The sequence below is a fragment of the Sarcophilus harrisii genome, chromosome 2 (assembly GCF_902635505.1).
Source record: "Sarcophilus harrisii chromosome 2, mSarHar1.11, whole genome shotgun sequence".
In the NCBI taxonomy this organism is placed as follows: domain Eukaryota; kingdom Metazoa; phylum Chordata; class Mammalia; order Dasyuromorphia; family Dasyuridae; genus Sarcophilus; species Sarcophilus harrisii.
In genome coordinates, this window is record NC_045427.1 from 532,308,624 (window position 1) to 532,336,480 (window position 27,857).

A 27,857-nucleotide genomic window follows, 5' to 3' on the forward strand; every position below is an offset into this window, starting at 1 on the left:
CAAAAAGTATAAATGATCTCATATTATAAATTTCAATAATACACAGAGGTCTCAAGAAAGTCACATTAGAAAAACATTAAGAGATGCCTCATCAACTTCATCAAAGATCTTAATACTTTCCTATTACTGTCAAGGATTCCATACTGCCAGTCACTCTAGGTTCACAACCTCAGAATCATATTTAATTTCTTCCTATCCCCACACCCCATATATGCAATGTCCAAATTGTGTCCTTTTTTTTTTTTTACCTCTACAACACTGACTGCTGATGCAATTCAATATCTAGTTCATGCTTTCATTACGTCTCTGAGACTTCAAATTCACCTGCCTACCTCAAATTCTTTTCCTCTCTAATCTATCTTCCAAACTGTTGCCAAAATAGTTTAAAATACAATTCTGACCTCTTCACTCCAGTGACTCCTTATTGAGTCTGACATCAAATATAATTTCATTCTTATTTCTCTTTTAATTTCTATTTTCTAAGTTTTAATAATGTATACAATTATGAGAACAGTAATATATGTATATAATAAATAAAAAAACTATTGAGGTATTTGCTATTTTTTTTTACCTAATATGGGTGTGTGATCAAAAAGTTTGGTGATCACTCTTCACAACGCCTTCAAAATAGTCTATTGATTATATTCTTAGAACCATGCTTTGGAACCTTGTATCAATTTACTAACTGCTTGCTTGGTTTTTTACAGTTTATTTTTTGTTATTTATTATTTTTATACCTTTTTATTTTTCAAAATACATTCAAAGATACTTTTCAAGATTCACCCCTGCAAAACCTTGTGTTCCACATTTTTCTTCCTTCCCTCTCTCCTCCTCTAGACAGCAAGCAATCCAACATAGGTTAAACATATGCAATTCTTCTAAACATATTTCTGCATTTATCATGCTGCACAAGAAAAATCAGATCAAAAAGGAAAAAAATGAGACAGAAAAAAACAAGTAAACAACAACAAGGGTGAAAATATTATCTTGTGATCCACTATTAGTCCCCATAGTCCTCTTTCTGGATGCAAATGGCTCTCTCCACCATTAGTCCACTGGAACTAGCCATAGCCTGAATAACCTCATTGTTGAAAAGAGTCATGTCCATCAGAATTGATCATCACAACTAAAAACCATTACATTGAATTCCCAATCCCTATATTTATGCCCACCTGCATTTTTTATTTCCTTCACAAGCTATTTGTACAATATTTCAGAGTCTGATTCTTTTTGTACAGCAAAATAACAGTTTGGTCATGTATACTTATTGTGTATCTAATTTATATTTTAATATATTTAACATCCACTGGTCATCCTGCCATCTGGGGGAGGGGGTGGAGGGTAAGAGGTGAAAAATTGGAACAAGAGGTTTGGCAATTGTTAATGCTGTAAAGTTATTCATACATATAACCTGTAAATAAAAGGCTATTAAATAAAAAAAATAAAAATAAAAAAAAAAGAATTGATCATCTCATAATCTTGTTGTGCTGTGTACAATGTTTTCTTGATTTTATTCATTTCACTTAGCATCAGTTCATACAAGTCTCTCCAGCTCTTTCTGAAATCATTCTGCTGATCATTTCTTATTGGACAATAATCATATACCATAATTTATTCAGCCATTCCCCAACTGATGAGCATTCACTGTTTCCAGTTCCTTGTTGCTACAAAAAGGGTTGCTACAAACATTTTTGCACATGTAGGTCCTTCTCCATTTTTTATGATCTCTTTGGGATACAGGCCTAGTAGATACACTACTGAATCAAAGGGTACGCACAGTTTGATAGCCCTTTGGACATAGTTCCAAATTGCTCTCCAGAATGGCTCGATCAGTTCACAACTCCACCAACAATGTATTAATTAATGTCCCAGTTTTCCCACATTCCTTCCAACATTTATCATTATCTTTTCCTGTAATCTTAGCCAATCTAAGAGGTGTGTAGTAGTACTTCAGAGTTGTCTTAATTTGCATTTCTCTAATCAATAGTGATTTAGAGCACTTTTTCATATGACTAGAAATGGCTTTAATTTCTTTGTCTGAAAATTGTCTGTTCATACTCTTTGGTCATTTATCAACTGGAGAATGGCTTGGTTCCTTATAATTTATACAATCAAAAGTAAAGAATCTAGAGAAGATATAACAATAATATAATCTAAATTTTTTTAAAGCCCATAAATTAATAGGCAGTTCCCCCCCCCAAAAAAAGATGCAGTTTCAAGATTAAATAAGCATTAACTTCATACTTTTAAATTTTCATAATCTTATATATTGAAAGAACCTCAAAAGCCATCTATTCCAATACCCTCATTTTACAAAAGAAGAAACTGAAGCCAGAGAGGTTGAATGACTTGACTGAGGTCACAAAAGTAATAAATACCAGAGCAAGAATTTGAACCCTGCTTATCTAGCTCCAAACACAGTGCTCTTTTCCAAAGAATGTCATTATCCTAACACATACACCTAATTGAATCCCTGGTTTATAAATTATATATTTTATTATCATATATTCTAAGAATCATAAGTACAGAATTAGAAGGCATGAGAGAGACCTTGATCTGCCCGACACAAAACAAAAACTGTGTCTTCAAAAGCCCCCGTTATTGAGAGATTCTTAGAGACATTAGTGTGCATTTTAGATTTTGGCTTTTTTTTTTAAGCCTTTGTGTTAATAAACTTGCTTTAAAAAACATTTCTCAGACTTCTCTGATTTCTCAGAAGCCACATAAACACACCAACAGAATGAAGTGATATCACTTCAGTTGGTCAAGTTCTAACCTTTAGTCAACTTTCTAAGTGTCTTTAGCTCATTGGTGGATTAAGGTGGCACCCTATTTTCCTCATAACTAGAGTTTTTTTACACTGGCACAGAACAAGAAAAAGGAGTTTACTGCTGCTGGCTTAATTGTTAGAAGACTAGAATTGTGTAGCTGTTATGAGGAAAGCAAAGGAGAAAGACAATCACAGGAAGGGGCAGTCAATAGTAAAGTAAAAAGAAATGAAAAAGAAATCAGGAGAGACAAAAGACCATTTCATTTAAAAAGTTGAAAAACTTTACTCTATGGCTAAAGTAAATGACTAGAAAAATGTAGGAGCCTGAGAGCCTGAATCCATTTACACACGAGCCCTTAATCCTTCTTTTTCAAAATGTTAGTACATTACACTGAATAGTAGGAAATAATGTTTATACCACACCTCTTCTCGCTGGGTAGAGAATCAGCTTTGAAGTCAAATAATGATGTGAAAAAGATGATAGAGATGTATTAATAATGTTTTTTCACAGCATCAGAGTTGAAAGAAACTTCAAAGATCATTAGGTCCAAATCATGAATCTATCTATAACATCTTCAACAAATTGTCATCCCATCCCCATTTAAAGACTTCATTAATCTGTAAAGGGGAATTCATTACCCCTCCTCAAATCATCCATTTCTGTACAGATCTAATTTATTAGGAAGTTCCTCCTTACATTAAGCAGAAGAGTAATCCCTCTTCTGCAAGACACTTTCAACAAATATTTCAAGACAGCTACACAAGCTATGAGGTATAATGGAAGAAAAACTAGAAAGCTCTGGAGAGAAAAACTCAGTTCAAATTTCCGCTCAGAGCCAGGCACAGGGAACTAAATATTAGTAATCGCTATTACTGGGAGAGAATATGACTTATGGATCTCTTGTACTCAAGAGTCGTGCTGCAGTCTGGCTAAAAGTCAACCAGGTATCTGCTCTAATCCAGAACTAATATGGTGAGTCTCGAACATCAAGCCTAAAGGCTGCCTAAAGAGAAGCAAAATGGATCAGGTGGGAAAGAAATCAGATCGAAGCTTCCCTGCTAAGCAGCATCAGGATCAAGGACTGTGAAGTGGATGCTGCACTGCTAGTCTGGACAACTCAAAGAAATACAGTTTCATCCCAAAGTTACTCCTTCCCCCCATTTCAGCTCACACTTGTTTGTGAGAATTGAGAAAATAAATGAATCAGTTTCTTGAATTGAAAAGCAAAATAACAAGGTTCTTCAAATTCCAGTACTATATTATATACTTATACAATCTTGGAATCAGAAAGGACCTAGAAAGCCATCTTGTCCAATCCATAATCAAAACAAGCATCCTCTTTGACCTAATAATTAACACTAAGAAAACAAATGTTCAATCAGCCAGCACCACACCATGCACATGTGAAGCATCAGTTACAGCAAATGGAGAAATTTTGAATACCATGGATAAAGTCATTTACTTTGGAAATACACTTTCCAGGGATATACACATTTGTTAACAAGGTTGACATATGCATTGCCAGAGCTAGCTCAGTGTTCGAGAGGCTCCAAAGCAAATTGTGGGGGAGGAGAGGTATTAGACCTACAAACTGAAGGTTTATAGAGTCATTGTGCCGACTGCACTGTTGTAGGCTTGTGAAACTGGACAGTATACCAGCCCTCTTGCCAGGAAACTGAACTGCTTCCATCTGAATTGTTTTAGGAAAATTCTGAAAATCACCTGGCAGGATAAGATACTAAGGTCCTTTTTTGGATCAAACTGCCAAGCATTCAAACTCTATTGCAGAGAGCAAAATTTCTTCTGGGCTGGCCACCCTGTTCTAATGCCAAATATACATTTGCCAAAAGGACTCACATAGGGCAAGGGCTCACAAGGTGATTAGAAAAAGTGATAAATCAAGGTGTTTCTTAAGAACTATGACACACATGTATACTTATTGTGTATCTAATTTATATTTTAATGTACTTAACATCTACTGGTCATCCTGCCATCTGGGGGAGGGGGTGGGGGGTAAGAGGTGAAAAATTGGAACAAGAGGTTTGGCAATTGTTAATGCTGTAAAGTTACCCATGCATATATCTATCCTGTAAATAAAAGGCTATTAAATTAAAAAAAAAAAAAAGAACTATGACACAGGAGAACACTAGCATAGGACTGCTCTGTGTGGCATTCTTTCATAAAAGAAGGTTCTGTGCTCTATGAGCAAAGCAGAATTGAATTAGCTCAGAAAAAACATAAGATGAACAAAGTTAGAGAATCCACCTCAAATATTCATAGGGGCACAAGTCTGACCTGCCAAAGAGCATTCCAAGCTTATATTGGTCTGATCAACCACAGTTGGACACATTGTGATTCAACTCTTAATACAGTGATGTCATTTTGGTCTCTTTGAGAAGAAAGGACAACTACAAGCAATCAGTGAGAAAGAACACATCCACTTGTTATTGTTGCTGAATTGTTTCAGATATGTCCCACTTTTTGTGACCCCATTTGGACTTTTCTTGGCAAAGATACTGGAATGGTTTACCATTTCTTTGTCCAGCTCATTCCAAGGAACTGAGGTAAACGGGATAAATGATTTGCCCACGATCACACCGGTAATAAGTGTTTGACACCAGATTTGAACTCAGGAAGATAAGTCTTCTTGACTTCAGGCCTGGCACTCTTATCTATACCAAAACTTCTTAAACTATGAGTTGTGACCCCATAACATAACTCGCAAAAAAAAAGTTATGGCAACAATAAAAGGTTTCTGAACATCAAAAACTAATTCAAAATCAAATGTGTACTGAATCTGAGTTGTTTCTGAAAAGGTTTGCCCATGTTACATTCAACAATTTCACTGCAGCCCTGTTTTTGAACATTCAACATACATATTTCATACTATGCATGTCATCACACAACACAACATCAATGAAAGCTGCCAGAAATACCCAAGTTCAGATTTGAGGCTACTGTTTGTTATGAATAACAGTGTTTTTATTTACATACAAAATTTCCTGCTCTTATAAAAATATAACAGTTTGGATTACAGAAAATAAAGACTTTTAATATTTCCTATCATCATTTCTTAGGATTTAAGTATCAAATTAGTATATCTTTGGATTGTATTGTGTTAGAATGTTTGAGTTTTTAAATTGCTCCTTTTTTTACAGAAACGTGTTTATTTATAACAAGTAAAGACAAAAGCTCTTTTAATATTTCTCTCATCACTATTTATGTCTATGTAAGTGTAAACATCAATATTTTAAATTAAGCACAAATGTAATTTCATAAATTAATGCTACTATTTAAGAAAATATTAGCAATGTTTATTTCCATTTTTATACAAAAATATTTTTTGATTGTGGTTGTGAACAACTAGCTAAATTTAGATAGAAGAGGTAAAAATACAAATGACAAGACAGCAGAGTTTTCACTACCAGGTTATAATACTGACAAGAAAAAGAAATATGTAGAATCATTTTTGTAATGTGGATTTACTTCTAGTAAAGATGAAGGCGTGGAAAAATCTCTTTGTAATGAAGTTTTGGCTACGGAGAGCATGAAACCAGCCAGAGCAACATCTTAATACCAAGCATTGTATTGCAATAAACCAAACAAATATTTTAAACAACTTTTTAAATCTTCAAATAAAGAAGAACAATGTTTTGAGAAATTTTTTCCTGTCAACAAAAAGTATTTATTTCTATCATATGAAACTTCTTATGTAATTGCAAAAGCTAAAAAGCCCTATGCAATAGAAGATCTTGTGTTACCTACTGCAATTAAAATGTCAGAAATAGTTCACAAGAAAAAATATGGAGAAGTACTGTTTCCAAAAGAATTTCTGTAATTAGCAATGACCAATTCTAGCAGCTTATTGTTAGGCAACTCAGTTTGCAATTTAGTTAGATGAAACAACTGATATTTCTAACATGGCACAATTATTACTATAGCTTACTAAGTTTATGAAGAAAGCATATAAGAGCAAATTGCTGTTTTGTTGGCCATTAGAAGACTGTACAAGATGGGAAGATATATATCCTAACTGATGAATTTTTTTTTAAGTGAAGGATTATGGTAGAAAAATCGTATTGCAGTCTATGCAAACATGCTAAAGCAAGAATGTTGGATTTGTAGCAAAAATCAAATCATGGCAATGAATATATCACTTGTACTCATTGCATGATCCATCGGCAAAAACTTGTAGCCAATTTAAAAAAATCATCCATTAAAATCATTATCAAAATCATTAACTTCATTAAAAGTCAAATCTTTAATAGTTGTTTGTTGCCAAACCGTTGCAAAGATATGGTGTCCAATTGAAAAAGCTGATTATAGAGATAAGGTGACTCTCAAGAGGGCTAAGTTTAAACAGATTATTGAAATTGAAAAATGAATTATATTTTTGATTGAACAGAAATTTGATTTTGCTCATTTTAAAAATAATGATTTATGGCTTCCAAACTGTTATTTGTTGTGTTTAAAAAAAACTACTAAATATATCATTTAAAAGAAAAAATTATAATATATTTATATTAAAAGATAAAATTAAAAGTTTTACTCAGAAAGTTCACATATGGAAGAGTATAGGAAATAATTGTTTAGAAATATTTATACCTATGCACAAAGGGTTATAAAATTGTTCATATCCTTTGATCCATCAATATTAACATTAGGTCAACATTCCATAAAGATTAAAAAAGAAAGAAAAGGAATCATATGTACAAAAAGATTTACAGCAATATTTTTTTGAATTGGCAATTGAAGGAGATGCTCATAAATTGGGGAATAGTTAAATAAGTTATAGTATAGAAACGTGATGGAATACATTGTACTGTGACAAATGATAAAAAAGGATGTTTCAGAAAAATGTGGGAAGATGGATAAATTGATGGTACAAAGTCAAAGAAGAACTAGGAGAACAAACTACACATAACAATATGGTAAACTTTTACAATCATCTATAAAAGAGTAGCAACTCTGATCAATATAATGATCCACCACAACTCCAAAAGACTAAGTCTATAAAATGAACTAAATAGGGAACTGATGACTCAACAATGCAGAATTTTTTTCCTTTCCTTATTTTTCTTACTTTGGTCAGGGAAGGAGGGAGAGTATGGCTAATGTGGAAATGTTTTGCATGACTTCTTGTGGATAATGGGTGGCATATTGTTTTTGCCTACTCACTGAGTAGAGAATTGAAAAATAAAAATTAAATTAAAAAAATTATTTTGGGGTCAGTTTACAGTAATCTAAGCAAGAGAGTCTGAATTAAATTAGTGGTCATATGAGTGAAGAAAAAGAGTAAGATGGAAGAGATGTTGTGGAGGTAGAAATTTCACCTGATGGAACATCTGCTCTTCTTATTGAAGGAAGAAGTCTTGAATTCCAAAACCTCCATTTAAGAAGAGGATTCAGTACAAATCTCATTTCCTATCTGACAGAATGGCTTTGGAACTTCTTTGACTTTTCCAACAAAGTATCAGGTACCTTTTGTCTCCTTTCAGCTTCTCTAGGTATATAGTCTTTTTCCTAGAGATTAAAAGGACAATCTTAGTAGAGTGGGGAGATCCCCAGTGCCTCACAGTGCCTGACACTTAGTAAATACTTTATCAACTATAAATTGATACAGATGCACAATATGTGTAATGTTTAGTTTTAAATGATGAATTATGGATATATGTGTGTATATGTTTATTCTGAAAATGTTATCGTATTGTACTAATTTGGCCAAAATTGAAACTTACTGCCTATAACAACAATATTCAATATGTTCCACAAGCCTATCTTATCCATAGCTCCAAGGTCTGTCCTGTCTGCCTGTACCATTAGTTACACAAAAAAAAAACTAGTTAAGAAAATAAAAGTAAAAGAATCACCTGTCAACACCATAAGGAAAAGTTCATTATGTAATTATGGTGGATCAGCAAAATTATGCTCATGTGTCAGCAGTACATCTTAAAATTTGAGAGATGGCATGCTTAGTTTTTCTGAAAAAAAGTTAGCAAAATTTAAGTTATCAGGAAAGTAAGCAAAGATGTTTTTACTAAATTTATTAAAACATACAATACAAAAATCAAATTTAATAGGACAGATTTCTTAACTGGGAAGCATAGTTTCTTCACTTCTAACTGAAAGGCACATCTAGTTAGAGTTCTGAAAAAATTGACATAAATGTTTTCAACTGGCTGATGTTTAAAGAATATAACATGATTTATTATTATATTTTATTTATACTTTAAGTACTGGAACTATTTAAATAAATTACCTAGTATATACTTAATATAACTTTCTAGCTGTTGGACTGTTCCTTTTAACACAGAAACAAAACTTCAATGTTCTATTAAAGATTAACTTTTTTTTTTAAACCAGGATGGAGTAGCCTAATTTCTCTCCCATCCTCCTCCTCATCTTGAGAAATTTATTTTTCAAATCAAGCCAAAAGTCTTGCTGTTTTGTTTCAAACTTATATTTTACAATACTCAGAGTAGCAAAACCTCATCTTCTGGTCTAGTCCAATGTTTATGGAAGGTATTTCCATTCTGCAAAAGCAACTAAACTTGAAGGAAATTAAAAAGAAATTGTACAAAGTTACCCTGTGATTATAACACGACTACTAGATCTCAAAATCTCATCTCTCATAATCTAGAGTACTTTTTCTACTATACTTTAGAATCATAAAGTTAGAAACATCCTTCAAGGTACCTAGTTTAACATCAAAATTTATAAAAGATGAGGACAAAGGCCTAGAGTGGACATATTTGAAATCAAAAACTGACATTATGAAAACTTGAAGATTTTGATGCATTTTAACTAGTTAAATGTTACATACAGCTTTGATTTTAAAAGTACATTTCCCCCAATTTTTAAGGGGTTTTAAATCATATACAACCATCAGATCCTATATATAAGAAAACACAGGACTAAAAACATAACTTACATCCTTTTCCATAAATACAGATTACAAATATTTATTACACATATGTTGTATTCAAATCACTATACACAATACCTAAGAAGGAGGATTTAATCACCTAGTAAGGAGATAGATATTTAAAAGAATGGACTTTCAGTCAGGAAGACGTAAATTCCATCTCACTTAGCTGGGTGAACTTGGGTAGGTCTAACCTCTCATATTAACGGTCTCATCCTCAAAATGGGGATAATGGTAACTTTACTGCATAACACTGTTGGACTGAAATATAAATTGATATAAAGCATTTTACAAACATTAAATAGTATAAAATATCTAAGTTATCATCAGTGTTGGCAGCACTATGTCTTTCATGTTTTTGAATGCTGTGATCTTAGTAATAGTCAGAACTCCCTCTATCAATTATGGTTAACAATTGTTCTGTGACTCAGTTTTACACTTGCCTGAGGTCTGAAAAGTTAAATGTTTTATTTATATATTAATTAGAACTTGAACTCAGGTTTTCCTTATCCTTATCTGGTCCTGCACATTTCATCTCAAATATAAATATTTAATAAATAGTTGTTGAAATTAAACCAGTATTCAAATGAAAGAAAAACAGAAACTGTATGTTACACATTATTTGCATTTCTAAAAGGGAAAAAAAAACCTTTCTTTAGCAGTTTTATGTAAAAGTGGTATCTTCCTAACAAAAAAAAAAAAAAAAAAGTAAAATCTTCACCTAATTGTAAATTTTACTTTTTAGGAAATTAAAGAAACAAAGTTTGCATAAGAAGCTTACTTCTATCCTGATCCTCTCTCCTCCAGTCACAATAGCATAAAGTTGTTTTTGTATTATGATTATTGTTTCAACTTCCTCATAATCCCCAGAGTGACAGCTGGGATCTTAAGAAATCTTCTAGCTCAACCCACTAGTTTTACAGATAGAAAAAGTGAAACTCAAAGAAGTGACTGGCCCAAGTCTACAAGAGATACATAAGAGGCAGGATTTGAACACAAACAGCAGATTCTAAATCCCCCTTTTCTTTTCATCGCATGACCCAACTATTTGGCCTAAAAACTCCATTAATGTCCGGTTCATGTCAAATGAATAATAAATGATAAATATCACCTAAATGCCGATAGCAATCAATTTACAAATGGGTAAGATTCCAAAGGTCATTTTAATCGAAATTTTTTCTTTTATTTTATAATTCATTTTCCTATAGAACCAATGGTGCCATAATGATTTAAGTTTCCAGACTAATTCACAAAAAACCATGGTTCTCACAATTAATGCTGTACTTTCATATCAAGTTCTGAGTTAAACACACATTCATAGGCTAGTATAGGAACTAAATTGCAAGATCTAACACCTATAAAGAAAATGCATTTCAATAAAGTTTAAGAAGTTTACCTAATCAATTTCCCAACCACAGTCACTGGGTTTTGAGGGGGAAAAAAATGTATATCATTCTCCCAAATTCCATAACCACTAGTCAGTTAGGAAAAAGGATTCAGGAGGTCTGGAAGTGTTTCCTACTCTCCAGTATTCAATGTCCCCACTCTCCCACAATTACCTCCCCAGAATGGCATTGGTTAGCATTCATTCATAGGTAAAAGATATTCTAAATGCATATAATTTCACAGATTTTCAAAGTAGAAAGGACTTTAAGATATAATGAAGACCAATACCACTCATTTTACAGATAAGGATACTGAATCAACAAACATTTCTTTTGTTTTTCACAAGAATCATTTCGTTTGTTATGTATTGTCAAAGTAATAGTTTTATTTCTACCAGAAAAGAAAGGATTATAATTATACAACCTCCTTCAAATGTCTAACTTATCACCTGTCACATTTTCTCACTAATTTTAATCTCTGTGATTTACATACTAATAAGTCAAACTTTCATTACAATCATGATTCAGATTATATCACTTGTAAATAACCAAAAGAAATCAGTTTGTAAAAAGTTTATTGAACACAGGTGTCAATAAATACAACACACAATACCACAATACGTAAGATTTCTGTCTCTATCTTTATAATTGTTATCCAATTAGCAAGATTGATCTGAGGCTACTGAACTAAAAGTCATTCTGTTTCATACCTAAAGTAAAATGAAAATTTCAAAATCAGAAGCTAACTTCAGAAAACTTTTTAAAATTTCATTTATTCCTAGGACATAAATACTAGGTTGCAAATGCCACCTTAAATTCTACACCCTGCCTACAACTTTCTAAATTACTCCTTAAATGGTTGATTTTACTCATAAATTAATAAAAATGCTTTTATTTAAGAATTATTTCCTACATAGATAACAGGGGGTTTTGATGTTTTTTTTAACATAGTCTTAAACAGTCAAAAACTGCTTTAGAAAATAACTAAACATTTCATACACAATCTGATAATAAAATTAGTACTACAGAACATTTTCTCAAACACTCCTAACTTCAAGATCCTGTATTACTCAAACTTTCTGTATTACTCAAAAGACAAAAGGGGATGTCTTTAAATGAACTTTAGGAGGGGTGATAGATTCCTTATGTAAAAAGAAGCAAAGTAGATTGCTAACAATAAAAAATAAATACTCTCCAAGCAAGGCTTGGAAAATCCAACTGCCAGATTAATAGAAAGAAAGATGCCAAACCAGGATAAATGTGCTTGTGTACCTAGTAAAAGAATACAAATCCTCTCACTGGGATTTTAAGTAAGGGTGACCTGGTTCTACATATATAATGTTAGAGCTTGAAAGGGTCTCAGAAATCATAGGATTTAGATTGGGAAAAGACTTAGTTGGAAAGATCTCAGTTCAAATCTCACCTCAAACATTTACTGATACATGGGAAACTCATTATCTCTCTGTGCCTCAGTTTCTTTATCTGTAAAATGAAGAAGGATGAATTCAAAGAACCTTTAAAGTCACTTCCAATTCTAAAACTATGATCTTATTACCTTAGTGATCTAATAATTGATAAGATCTTAATTATTTTTGTGCATCTGGTGAAAACTATGGCCCTCTTCCTGGGAAAAAAAATGTTATTTCAATGACATAAATAGAATAGATAAGACTGCAAGAAACAAATTACATACTTTTCACAGCTATAAGGAGATGTAGTTTTAACTAAACAAGGAATGGAGATAATTACAAACGACAAAAAAATCAACAACTTTGATTACATGAAATTAAAAAGGTTTTGTGCAGATAAAATTGATATACCTACAATAAGAAGGGAAACAGTCAAATAAAAAAAATTGCATTAATTTTCTTTTGTGAGACTTTGCATCCAAGATTTATAAACAATTAACAGGAAAACAAATACATACCACACACACACACACACACACACACACTCTCCCAAGCACACATGCAAACATGCAAACAGGCACAAGTAGCATAGACTAAATACCCAAAGCCATTTCTAAACAGACAAATGGTGAAAGGAAAAGAATTGCAAATAATTAACAACCACATAAAAGACTATCCCAAATCACTAATTAGAAGAAAAATGCAAATCAAAATAATCCTGAGGTATTGTTACACAATACAAATTGTTAAAGATGACAACAGTCATCTTACAAAAGATTGCAGGAAGATAGGCCTACTAATGCATTATTGGTAAGGCTGTGCAACAGTGAAAGCAGTTTGGAATATCAAAAAAGTGACTAAAACGTAGATTTACTTGTCCCAAAGATTCCACTGTTAGCCAAATCCCTAATAAGATTAATTGTCCTTCATTCTCAAAGAGGAGCAAAATGACATCGTTATATTAGAGTCAAATTAGTGTGTCCGACTGTGGCTGATCAGACCAACACGAGCTTGGAATGCTCTGCCACAGGTTGGACACAGTTCCTATGAATATTTAGGATGAACTTTGCACATCTTGTGTTTCTTCTTAAATAATTCAATTATGCTTTGGTCACAGAGTACAAAGTGATGCCATATTGAGCAGTCCTGTGCCAGTGTCTCCCATATCATACAATCAATTCTAAAATTCTTTAGAGACACCTTTAGAGTGTCCTTGTATTGCTTTTTTTGACTACTTAATGAGTTCTTGCCCTGTGTGAATTCTCTAGAAAATAATCCTTTTGGCAAGTGTATAGTTGGCATTAGAAACTGTGGACAACCCAATGGAGTTGCACTCTCTGCAGCAGAGTTTGAATGGCAGTTTAGTCTGAGAATGGATCTCAGAGTCCAGCATCTTATCCTGCCAGGTGATCTTCAGAATCTTCCTAAGACAATTCAATGGAAGCAATTCAATTTCCTGGTAAGGTGCTAGTATATTGTCCAGGTTTCATAGGCATACACTAATGAGATCAGCACAATGGCTCCATAAGAAGAAAGAATTTTAAACACTAAAATATATGTTCCAACATTTTTTTTAATAGCAAAGAATCAGAAACAAAGTAGCTCCCCATAGATTGGTGAATGGTTAAACAAACTGAAGTCCATGAATTCATGTAAGAAATGATAAATGTGATAAATATAAAGAAGCACAGAAAGATCTACATGAACTGGTAAAGAAGTAAATAGAACCAAGAAAACATACACAACTACAACAATGTAAATGGAAAAAAAAAAGTTTCAAACACATTCACACACAAATATGTGAATGTTATAAAATTATGGAAAAACTTAAAACGGCTCCACAGAAGAGATAAAACTCTCCAAATCCACCTCTTTGCAGAGGTGAGACATCCACAAGCATTGTATACATATTTTCAGACTTTTTCAATGCGCTGATAAGTTATACTGATTTTTTTCCCTACTTTTTTTCTTTCTTTCTTTTTTTTTTTTTTTTTGGTTGTCTTTAAAAATACTATTTATTATATGGGATGACACTGGGAGAAGAAAGAGGGATAACTGGGGGAAACTATGGTGATTTTGTTAAAAAATCAAATAAAAACTTTTACTTTTAAAAAGTCAATTGAAGGCCTGAGACTGGAGAAAAGGTTAAGGTCAATCAAATCAATTTGAGAGACATCTACAAAGAGGTAATTTCTGAAATTAGGGGATCTGATGGAATGACAAACTAATATAGTATTGAGGTGGAAGTACATCCAGGAGAAAGGCCTGTGTCACACCCATGATAAGTGATTGAAAGGATCAAGAGCCAGCAAAAGAGACTTAAAACGTTAAAAGGAGAAGTAGCAAAGAACAGTGTTATTAAAATCTAAAGACTACCAGGACTGACAATGTGGAAGGCTGAAGAGGTGCAAGAGGTACAAAGACCCTTTGAGAAAGGGTCATTAGATTTGGCAATTAAGAGATCATTATTAATTCTGGAGAATGCAATTGACGGTGAAAGCCAAACTGCAAAGACAATGTGAGAAGAAAGGAAGTAAAGACATCTGTTATAGATTTCCTTCTCAAAAAAGAATAGCCATAAAGAAAAAAGATATGGGATGCTAGCTAGCAGGATCAAATGGGAGGGTTTTTTTTGGGGGGGAAAGGGGTTGAGAATGGGAACATGTTTATAGGTAGTAGAGAAAAATCTGGTAGAAAGAAAAAAAATTCAAGAGAATCAGGGATGAGATAAAGGATGATCTGCTGGAGAAGACAAGATGGACTAGGAAATCAGTAAAGGCCTAACATAGGAGGTAGTACTTGAAACTAAGCTAAAGGCAACTTAGGATTCTAAAAAGTAAAGATGAACAATGCAACCTTTATGTTAAGTTATCTCTGATAATGGCCTAGGAGCTAAAATTTGAGAAGTAGCACAAATGTAATAATAAGAAGTAACATTTATATGGCATTTTAAGATTTTCAAAGTACATTCACATATATTTCATATGTTATCTTAGGTGTTACTATTAGATACTATTATCTAAATACTGTTATCTCGTTTTATATATGAGTAAACTGAGGTACAGAGTAGTTGGGTGATTTACCTAGGATCACACTGCTTATAAATCTATGAGGCAGAATTTAGATTCAGATCTTTTTGACTCCATGTCAAGCACTGTACACACACCACTGTGTGGTATACACAAATTCTTCAAGACCAAAAGACACAGTAGAAAAGTGTCAAAATGTATGGACAGTCCTCAAAAAAGGAGAATTACAAACTATCAAACAACTATTTGAAAGATTGTTCTCAAATTTCACTGAAAAATTAAGGTGCTTAAAAGAGGTCATTAGAATTCACTCTATTCTTCATCCTATCAAAATGTCTATGTTCCCTCAAAGAACACTCATTTACCAGCATTACATATCTCTTTTCTGCCTTTTGTACCTAACTTCTTGGAAGGGTATATACAATCAATTCCTCCATTTCCTTTGCTTTCATCTTCAGTTTGGATTCCATTCTCATCATTCAATCCAGACTGCTCTCTCCAAAATTACTCATTATCTCTTAATTGCCAAATCTAATAACCTTTTCTCAAACCTCACTCTTCTTGATCTCTCTGCAAGCTTTCACATTGTTGATCACCCTCTTCTTGACATTCTTTTTTCTCTAGGTTTTCACAACACTGCTTTCTCTTGCTTCTCCTTCCTGTCTGACCATTCCTCAGTCTCCTTTGGAAGTTCTCGATCCTAGTCATATCCATTAACTATTGATGTCTCACAGAGCTCTTGCCCTGGACCCTTGTGTCTTCTTTTTCTATTCTATTTTACTTGGTAATATCAACAGCTCCCAGAGTCAATTACCATTTCTACAAAGATTCTCAAGTCTACTTCTCCAACCTTAAACTTTCTGCTGATCTCCATTCTCAAAATAGGAATATCTTCAACTCAATGTCTCATAAGACACTATATTCTCAAGATGTCCAAAATTAAATTCATTATCTCCTCAAAAAAAAAATCCAGACTTCTTCCAAACTTCAAAGATACCATCTTCCCAGTACCTAGTTACAATCTAGATGTCATCCTTAATTCTTCACTCTCATCCTCCTCCATAACCAATTTGTTGTTAAGACCTGATGATTCTACCATCATCCATAAAATTCTGTTCAACTTTCAAAGCCCTTCATAATCTGCTTCCTTCCTACTTTTCCAGTCTTCATATAACCCACTCCCCCATATAATATATTATGAGACCTTGTTTTTTATATTGCTTATGCATATTTGTTTATGGGTTGTCTCCTGCATTTGAATGTGAATTAATTTCTTGAGAAAAGAGAGCTGTCTTTTGCTTTTCTTTGTATCCCCAGGCCTTTACTATAGTGTTTGGCATGGAGAAAGTGATTCTTAAATGTTAGGTGACAAGACAGCAAATCATCAATAATGAGAAGTATAAATTAAACCATTTAAGTTTCATTTCATACCTCACAAACTGGAAAAGATGGGAATACTTAACTGTAGAGGAACTATAGAAATATGAATTCAGTAATACACTATTGGTAGAACTGTGAATTGATCAACCATTTCTAAGTATGCTTAAAAAAAAGGAAAGGTTATTAAAATGCTTTTTATCTTTGACACACAGATCTCACTGCAAAGGAAATGATTTTTAAAATGATCTCATCTATATCAAAATATTTATGACAATATTTTTTTTGTGGCATCAAATAACTAAACAAAGTACAGATCCATCGATTGTGGACTGGTTAAACACACTGTGGTACAAGAATATAAAAAACAGTACTATATTTTGAGAAATAATATGATAAATATACAGAATCATGGGGATACTTATATGGACTGATGAAGAGTGAAGTAAGCAGAACCAGGAAAATAATATACACAATCTTAAAAGGAAAAAAAAAAAAAAAAGAAAAGAAAAATCAAAAATGAATGCTATGAAATTAAAATGGCCACAGTTGACCCCAAAGAAGAGATACATGAGAAGGTATCTACTTCTACGTTTTTGAAGAGACAGGGGACTAATGATGAGTGACTAGTTGATTGTTTATTAATTGTGTAATTAGTAATAGTAAAACTATTACTAGTTTTCTCCTTTTGTTACTCTCATGGTAAAGGATGGCTCTCTAAAGGAGAGATCAGAGATATATTGGAAAATGTAGGTATATATAAACAAATATCAATAAAAACTAAAAAGCAGGGAGTACATTACAAGGATGAGGAACATCCTGTGCAAATACAAAGAGACAGGTGGTAAAATGCCCCCCTTGGGTGTAATTTGGAACTATGCCCAAAGGGTTATATATTCTTTGATCTGGCAATACCACTGCTAGATCTATATCCCAAAGATATCCAAAAAAGGGAAAAGGACCTATCTGTACAAAAATAGTTATAGTAGCTCTTTTTGTGATGGCTAGGAATTGGATTGCAATAGAATATTAATGTGTATATAAAATGATAAGAAGGATGATTTCAGAAAAACCTGGAAAGATGTACATACACTGATGCATAGTAAACAGAACCAGGAGAACACTGTACAGAGTAAAAACAATATTGTTCAATGAAGAACTATGAATGACTTGGCTATTTTCAACAATATGACAATCCAAGACAATAAGGACTAATAATGAATTATACTATTTACCTCCAGGGAAAGAACTAATATTGATTGAATACAGACTGAAGTATGATAGTTTTCACTTTCTTTCTCTAATTTTTCTTCTTTCATTAGTCTTCTTATACAAAATGACTAACATGAAAATATTTTACATGATTGTACATATATAACCTATATTTGACTAACTGTCTTCAGAAGGGAGAAAGAGAAGGAGAAAAGGATAAAATTTAGAACTCAAAACTTTTTTAAAAAGTTTTTAAATTATTTAAGCTTGTAATTGTGGGGGAAAATAAAATATACATATTTTTAAAATGTTCTCTGTAAGGAACAGTAAATTGGCCAATTTGGCTACATTATAGTGGCCATGAAGGTGAATTAATGTATAATAAGCCCAGAAAGGTAAGTTGAAATCAGGATCTCCAGGACTTTAAGTGCAAAACAGAATGTTTATTTGATCCTAGAGGCAACAGAGAGTCAGAGGAGATCACTGAGAAGAGGCCACTTACATTTGTGCTATACAAATATAATTTGGCAGATGAGTCGAAAAGATAAATTGAAGATAAAATGTACCAATTAGGAGACATCCAATAAGGCAGAATTGAAATATGGTGGTAGCCATTTAAATAGAAAAGAAGTGAATAGATGCAAAAAATATTAAAGTAAAATTGACAAGATATGGAAACTGCCTGGCTGTGTGAGGTGAGGAAAGAGTATACGATCAAGTATCATTTAAAGTCTGTAAACACAGGTTAACTTGGAAGGATAGTAGTGCCCTGAACAGGGAAGTGTGGAAGGGTATGTATGGAAGAAAATATATATATATATATATATATATATTGTGTTCTGTTTCAGATTCGTTGAGTTTGATGTACCTATAGGTCAATCAATTTGAAACGTTCCATAGGCAGTTGGTGAAGTGAAATTGGAACTCAAGAAAAAACTGGCATATAGCTAGATCTGCCTAAATATTATAATTGAGCATAGGGAAAAGAGACTATAAAGAAAAAGACCTCAGATAGGATAGAAAACCACGGCAAACCTACAATTAAGGATCAGGAATGAATCATCCATGAAAGGACACTTAAGGATGAATAGCCCTTATTAAGCAGTTATGGAGTACTAGGTATGGTACTAAATAAAAGGAGAGCCAAAATAGAGCAGTACCATGAAAACAGAGGGGAAAAAAAGGTATTCTGGAAGAAAGAGTGGTTAATCAGGTCAAATGTTAGCTAGTATCTTTGGAGACAACAGTTTCAGTTGAATGATGAGATCAGAAATAGTATTACAAAGTGTTGAGAAGTGAGAAGAAAGGAAATAGAGGCAACAAAAGTAGAGTTTCATTTTTCTAGCTTAGTTATGAAAAAGAAAAGAGAAATAAAATGATAGCTTAAATGAATATTGAGTCAGCAAAGATTTTTTTTAAGGATAGGGAAAGACCAAGGCCTAAGTATAGGAAGCAGGAAAAGCCAGTAGATAAGAAGATAAAGAGAAAAAGGATAATCTGGAAAGAAATCCACTAGAGAAAAAACATCATCAAAAACACAAGTGGGAAGGTTAGCCTTGAAAAGTAGAAGAGGCATTTCAATCAGAGACTACAGTAAAAGAACTGAGACTATGAAGAATTATGGAGTTATTATGAGTTTTGAATTGTAGAAAAAACAAAAACAAGAGACAAACTTGCTAACAAAGATCCCTATTTTCTCAGTAAAGTATGAAGTACTAGAGATGGGAGATTTAAAAGAGAAGTTTTGGAAAAGATGCTTTGGAAAATAGCATAAAAATCAATTAGAGAAAACTTGTTATGATAAGGATCCAGCTAATATTAGATATTATTCGTTTGTAGTGGGATTAGCACAATTAAGGGGTTTCTTCTACCATAAGGAGCATATAAAGAAGAGGGAAAGTAAATGGTAGAAGTAATACAGGGTTGATATTTGGCAAAGCATAGGATAACGGGGAACAAGAAATTCAAGAACTAAAGACAATATGAAATGTTAATAGTTAAGTATAATATCTATACATTAAACTAACTATAGTATTATTTACACAAAAAGGGAGGAAAATTAGGCCAAACTAGAGGTGAAAGTCAGGTTAAATACTGAGGAGTGGAAAGATGAGATTACAGGGAGGATAATGAAGAGGTTTAACTAGATAAGACATAGGGGAAAAGATGATTCCATCTAAACAGCAGTGTATAGTTGGCCAGAGGAATTTAAATATTTGTGATCAGAGAAGTGGAGCTTTTGTGATTGAAGTTAGGATCAAAGATTTGAAGCCACATCGTTATGTGTGTCCAAGGTGGAGTAAAAAAATAAGTTATAAAACTGGAGAAATTGAAGAACTAGAATGCCATCACGTAGGAGGAAATGTCAACATTTCTGTTGAAAGTATACGGCAATCATTCATTCACATAGTTTGAAATACCTTACACAGATTTCTTCTACATCTATCAAGTCATATTTCCAAATGCTTGGTGAATATCTCTACCTGGATTTTCATAGATGCCTCAGACTCAATGTATTCAAAAGTTGAAGCCTCTTCTCTTTCTTTGCGTTTCTTTATTTGTTGGTCTCTCTCTACCCTCCAACTAACCCAAATTTGAAAGCTTCCACTCATCTTTGACTCTTAGTTTCTCCATCATCATAACTCCAAATACCCAATCAATGACCAAATTAATCAATTATACTTCCACAATCCTGTTGTTTCCTCTGAGCCCTTTAAAACAATGTCATCCTGTTTTCTTTACCTCCGATCTCATCAGCATTTTTCACATATCAAAATCATCTTCATAATGCACAAGTCTAATCATTTAATTTTTAAGCTCAAAAGTATTCACTGTCTTCCAATTCCTTTAGGATAAACGGCATTTATTTTAGCCTGGTATTTGAGAAGTGAAAAATCTCTAATCTACCTTCTAAAGTTTCACAAAATTTCCTTTCATACAGGCTACATTTCAGCCCAACTATACAACAAATTTTATTTTTCCTTTCTTACCATCTTTTTACTTCCATGTACTCTTAAGATAGAATGCCTTAATTCCACATAATACTAATAACAACTTCTTCATATGGTGCTTTGAGGTTTGCACATCTACACTTAGTCAATTCCTTCTTCATGGTACTAGTTTCAGTACTATGTCCTCCAAAGAATAGTCTTTTATTCTTCTCTCTCACAAGTGAAAATTTTAAATTTTCCTCCTTAAATTTTCGTACATTTTTTGTCTGAAACTTTCTTAGCTATATCACATTATACTCTGTATCATATGTATGTGTTTGATTCTGCCCTATTAATATGTAGGCTGCTCAAAGATGGGAATTGTTATTTAACATCTTTGAAACTATGTTATCTATGAAGACATTTTCAGCAACTAGCACAGCACCTTACTCATAAGTATTTAATAGATTCTCAGTACTGTGAAAAGCATTTATAATATGTCGGTACATTTTTATTCTTTGGAGTAGTAATTCAATTTCTTATGCAAAAAAAGAAAAACTGCTTGGAAAAAAATTCAAACACTAAAATGTAAACTTTCGCTAAATATACCTTGATCTCCACCAATATAAATAAATTAGTTTTAAAACCTCTATGGGTCATAAGATAATCCCCCATCCTAAATTATAGACAATATAAGACAATTAAAATTTAGATGAAAATTTCTCACCCCATACTACTGTTATCATCATAAAATTGTTCAAATTACAACTTTCAAGTCATGTGGCATTATTCTTCAGGTTCATAATTTAATTTTATGAAATACGGACTAGGAGATGGTTTAAACTTTCCTCAGCATTATGAATAAAACCCTAAAAGTTAAACATGAATATAATATGAAAATAAAAACAAAAGGAAAATCAGATTTTTGTAAATGTACATTTATTTGGTAAATGTACATTTACCAAAAAAATATAGTGATTGCAAAAAAACTGTAGTATCTACAATTCCTAAAGCACAAGTATCATGTAGAAAGCATTAAATTAACTTAAAGTTTAAATAAAATGGAATATTTTTAAATCATTAGTTTATGAAATATATGTATGTATGATTATCGTTATCATAACCTTTGTGAAAGTATTGTTTTATCACTTAGTGGTAAAAAAAATATCTAAGCTAATTATGAGTACAATAACATATAAAAACAATTCCAATATTAAAAATATAATCTATGAACATGAATTTCATTTGTCACAATGTTGAAAGCAAAATTGTCACCTCTTGAAAGACTTAAAGATAGCTGTTATTTAAAATAAGGTATTGTCATAGCAATTTTAACCTTGTATGTCCTAAATTAAATTCTTAAGATAAATGGCATTTTATATGTCTTCAAAAAAATGTTCCCTTCCCTTTTCCTACATTGTTCATATACCTGTTATGATGAAAACTGATTTTAAAACTGACAATGCTAAGTACTAAAATGACAAAACAAATAGAGCTGGACTCTTAAAGAAAAAGTATCTTTATTCAAGATATACCTACCTAAATGCAGTCAGAAAACTTTCCAACTACATAGTAATAAAAGCTACATTAAAAAAAAAAAAAAAACTGACAAATACCTAAAAGTCTTAGAGGCATTCATTACACAGAAAATGGGAAAAAAATATATAAGAGCAAGGTCTTTTTCTAACATATCTCTAATTCTTATTTCTTATTAGTATGTCATTTCCTTATCCTGATATAAAGGTAAATATCTAGAACTTTTCAGGAGCTTATCAGCCACTACTACACTATAAGAGAAAACTCAATTTAAATCTCTGGACTTTCCACTTCAACAACAATTAGAGGTAAAACTGCTTAATTTTGAAAACGCTTATCGTCTTACTTGCTATTGAAATACCACAATTTCAAAAGCTTCTATAATCCATAACACATCCATAGGACTGAAAATTTACTGAACCACAAAGAGTAGATAGAGAAAGCAGTCTTCATGCTAAACTCTCTCAGTTAAACACAGCACTGCTTCACATTAGCAGGTGTCTCCCACTACATTTCTCCCCCTTCCCCCATTCCCAAACATTTCTCTTATTTTACATTTACCGTTTACTGCCACAGAGCATTTTAAAGATTACTTACAAAGTCGCACTGTTAACATATTCTACTTCCCCTCTCCATAAACACACAAGAACTTCCTAAACCAAAAAGTAGCATGACTAATCTATAAATTTACATCAGCCCTTTTCACAAAGAAAACCTTAGGAGATCTAAACTAGAGATCCCATTAAGTCAACATATCCAAAGAGTATCCTAACCGTAGTGGCAGGATGAGAAGTAGCTGAAAACTTCCAGTGGCCCAATTAAGACAATGGCATCTTCTAATAGCCCTCAGGAACCTCAACCTCAGAATTTCGCTAAACTCAATACTACCTTAACTTTCAAAGCCAAACTGATATCGTTTGGCCTCCCAACAATCCCCTGCCCTAAAAATTGGGTAGGGGCACAGATACCACGGGTTCATCAGAAATTTTTCGGTATTTTTTACAACATGGCCAAAAGTGACTATCCCTTTACTTCAAAGATTCCGTCTTTCATATATATGTGTGTGTATGTATATTATATATATATATATGTGTGTGTGTGTATATATATATATACATACACACAAACAACCTAACTTAATCCCAAATAAGAGCCCCAAAGAGCGCACACACACAAACCCTACACCTTCTACTAACAGTACATCCAGGCTCACGCTTCTCCAAGCCTCCCAGCATCGTGACACCACTCACCTCCCACCCACCTCCTCAAGGTACCTCCTCTCGACGACCCTCACCTTCCAGACGGTGAGCCCCGACTCGCCATGGCGCCCCTCCCCATCCCTAACACCCCCCCAGTACATCCCCCCCTCCCACCAGACCTCATTAGCGTGACCCCGCAGCCAACCGACCCCCTCCCACCAGGTCAATGCCACATCAGTCCGGCGCATAGTCAGCCGTCTCAGATCACTCCCTTCAACTGCACACAGAGCCGCCCGATTACGCTTTATCACACGGCCGCCACCTCGCGACCCCGATATACCCACACCCAGCCTCCCAGTCTCCTACCCCGGCCACGGAGACGGAGCCGCCGTCCCCTCTTCTAGCCCCTTTTCCCCCTTCCACTCCGTTACCCGAGTCTGAATACGAGCCAGGTCGGAACTCACCGTATCCCCCCGCGGGGCTGGTTTGCACACATATGCACACACTCTCACACACACACTCACACACACATACACAGCACTGCCCGAAGCCTCCTCCTCCTTCAGCCTGGGACTCACTGGGACATCAGCGGATGAATCCCAACACGGAGGCTATTTTTAGGAGACAGGGCCCCAGCCAGACCGGAACTTCTTCCTCTCTCCGCGCGCGTGCGCTGTGTGATCTTCTACCTCAGTGTCCCTACGCCTCTTTTTTCTCTTCTCCCTTCCCTCTCGCCCCCCAGTGGATAAGCTTCCTTTCCGCGGCTCTCTTCCCCTTGCGTTCGAACCTAGTGGAGCCGGAGTTGAAGATAATGAAGTTAGACAGAAGCTTAATCAGTGCATTTAGGACCAAGGGGTATTCCACTGGAAGGTGAACCACGGACTATGTTTTTCCGAGTGGGAGAAAAGACGGATCACCCCGCACAGGAAGGAGATGACGGCGGTTTGGCGCCGGGGGAATGGCCTGGAGCTTGGCTTTCCTCTGAAGGATGGTGTTCCCCTGGAAGGGATATTGGTCACTTGATGCTCGTTCGGACGCCTCCAGGGGTGGGGCCCGCGGGCAGTCTCAGCGGCCCTCTAGAGGCACACCCTCCTCCCCCGCCTCCTTTCTCCCCACCTCTGCCTTCAGCTTCTCCCACCCCCTTACTCGGACCAAATCACCCGGAGCAAAACCGGCGACAGCAGGGACAAAAAAAAATTTCTCAAATCACTGCGCGCAAGCGGAGTCATCAACCAATAAAGGCCGAGGGAGGGCGGGGCTCCCTGGGGAAGCTGGAGATGCTCCAGTCAAAGCGACCCCGGATCCGGACCGAGGCTGGTGGGGTGCCTGGCTGGAGGGGATGGGGATGGGGATGGGGGTGGGGGTGGGGACGGACCTGGAACGCATGCGTCAGGAAGCCGCGTATCGAGTAGTGCCTATGGCGTGTGTACCTCACCGTGCCTTTCGGAGCACTTAAGATCATCTCCTTTCTGCTTCCTCCTGCCCTTACTCTGGAGACTCGTTCTCCTTCTCCGTGGTCTCGGGCCAGTGCAGCCACACTTCTCTCCCGGCTTTTCCCTGGCCACAGCTCCACCCCCGGCCCCGCCCCGCCCAGTAGCCACCCCAGCCCGCCAGCACACTTTTTCTATCTCGCTCCGGATCTCGCCGCACTTCCCGGGCGCTAGTTTATTGTTATTTGCACAGCACCTGTAATCACAGGACGTGCCTGACCGCAAGTCCGACGCTCTCCACAAACACAGTGGAAATCCCGGCCTCACCAAATCCACACTAGCGGCGGAAGAAAAAAAATGAGCCGCCACTTCTGGAAAAGTGCAGGCTCTGTGTGAAGAAAAAGCCCTCCAGTACAGGATGGAAAAATAGCTAAAAATGTCTTTACCTGAAGCCAACCTGGCTAAATGCGCTGGAGGATGGAACAATCTATAGAGTAGCTTCCCATTAGGAAGATGTCTTGGCAACTACAAAAACTGTCTTTTTATCTCTTTCCCCATCCAAAAAAAAAAAAAATCAAAAGATCTTGGACCTGTTCCTTAATATACTTAATCTTGTTCTTATCTCATTTCTTCAGCCAAGAGAGCCAGTTACTATCAAGGGCTATTTCTGTTTATGAGAGCACCACCTCTGGATAGGGAATAACATATATGCTGTTCGAACACAATAAGCTGAATTGTTCATTTCATGTAGGTGTGAAAATAAATTCTAAAACTCTCTAAAGGGTTTTCTTTGAGGAGGAAGAAGGGGGGGGGCGGGGAGAGAGAATTAACTTCATTCAGTCTACATTTATTGAGCCTCTACGATGAGCTGAACATCTAATACTGGAGAATCACAAAGTGAATGCTGTAGAAGACATGATCCTCCCTCATGTATACTGCTAATGTAACGGGGGAAAACAACGGGGAGACAAATAAGACATACCTATAGACATATGTAATGGAAAAATAAACATTTAACTTAAAGGAGTTGTATATAGTGCTGAATAAAAGAATTCCGTAGTTAAAAACAAGTGCTTAAAATAGTACGCTTTAACAACATTTAAAATAAATCAAAAATTAATGTGAAAATATTTTTCTCTCTTTTCCAAACCGCTTTGGACATAATTCTGTGACACCACTATAATGGAGGAAACGACATTTTTAGCCAAAAGAAGTGGGAGCTTGGCTGGAGAAGGGAGGGATGATACAGAGGTGATTCGCTAAAACCCCACAAGAAGGAAAAGAGTAAAACAAAGAACTGAAAGAAATAAAACAAGATGTTCCAAAGTAGTTTTCTTTGATTCAGAAATAGAGGCGTGAAATTAAAGCCCTCCAAAAAAACTGGAACGCTGTTCCTTTTTTGTTCCACCCCATCTCTCAAACCCTGCCAAAACCTGCCCAGCAGCTGAAAAGATTCTGCATTTGGATTGCTTGAGCCACAAAGGGCAAGGAGGGAACTCTGAGAAGCATTGCAATGACTTTAAGCAAAAATTTAAGGGAACCTTTGCATTGTCCCGGAGGAACCTCTGTTTCTTACTTCAAACCCACATACCATACACCGGGCATCAGACTCACGTGGAAACAACACTGAATTTCCAATGGAAACACCTGAGTTTAAGACTCCTACTGTGACTTATTTTGTGACTTTGGGGAATTTATTTATGGGTCAAGGAAGACTGCAGAAAAGATCTGGTCCAGGTCCCATGTTTTATAAACGAGAAAAGGAATGTGCAAAGAAGTTAAGAAAAAAATTGTCATACAAGTGACATCCAGAATCCAGAAAAGATCTAAGGAGATTGAATGTAAATCAACATATGCTATGTTCACTTCTTTTTTTCTGGGTTTTTTTTTTTAATCTCTCCCATAGTTTTTCCCTTTTGCTCTGATTTTTCTCTCCCAATATGAATCATAAAGCAATGTGTATTAAAAATAAACTTACTATAATTTTAAAAAGCTTAGAGGCCAGTGTTGAGAATTATCTAATTATCTAATTATTTTTAAAAGGGAAAAAAGAAATGACTTGCAAGCTAGAAAGCTTAGAAAGACTTACATGAACTGATGCTAACTGAAGTGAACAGAATCAAGAGAAGATTGTATACAGTAACAGAAAGATTATGTGATGATAAATTGTAATGGTCTTGCCTCTTCTCAGCAAATTCAAGACAATTGCAATAACTTGGGATGGAAAAAGTCATCTGTATCCAGAAAAAGAACTATGGAGACTGAATTCGGATTAAAGCATACTATTTTCACTTTTGGGGAGGGATTGCTTTTTCTTTTTTGTGGTTTTTCCCTTTTGTTCTGATTTTTCTTTCACAATATGACTAATATGTTTTAAATGGTTATACATGTATAACCTATATCAGATTGCTTGCTCTCTTGGGGAGGAGAGAGAGAAGGGAAAAGGAAATAAATGAAATTCAAAATCTTACAAAACATTGATTATGTTGAAAACTATCTTTATACATAATTGGAAAAACAAAATACTATTACATTTTTAAAAAGAATTTTGGATCATAGAAAATTATAAAATACCTAACTTTAAATCCCTTTGACATAATCATGTCACTTCTCTGCAATGAGATTTCATTTCTTCACTTTATAAAATGGGAATC

At 34.6% G+C, this 27,857-nt stretch overlaps 1 protein-coding gene across 16 annotated transcripts in view; it reads right to left on the reverse strand.

The window, feature by feature from the left end:
- Positions 1–25,345, reverse strand: part of MEF2A (myocyte enhancer factor 2A) — a 222,813-nt gene extending 197,468 nt beyond the window's left edge. For 5 of the 16 annotated variants that reach the window (XM_031955505.1, XM_031955500.1, XM_031955497.1 and 2 more), the window contains exon 1: positions 24,238–24,801. The gene's annotated coding sequence lies outside the window, so the exon portion shown is untranslated. The other 11 variants (XM_003755577.4, XM_031955508.1, XM_031955502.1 and 8 more) reach the window with 10 other exon arrangements.
- Positions 25,346–27,857: the final 2,512 nt, after the last annotated feature.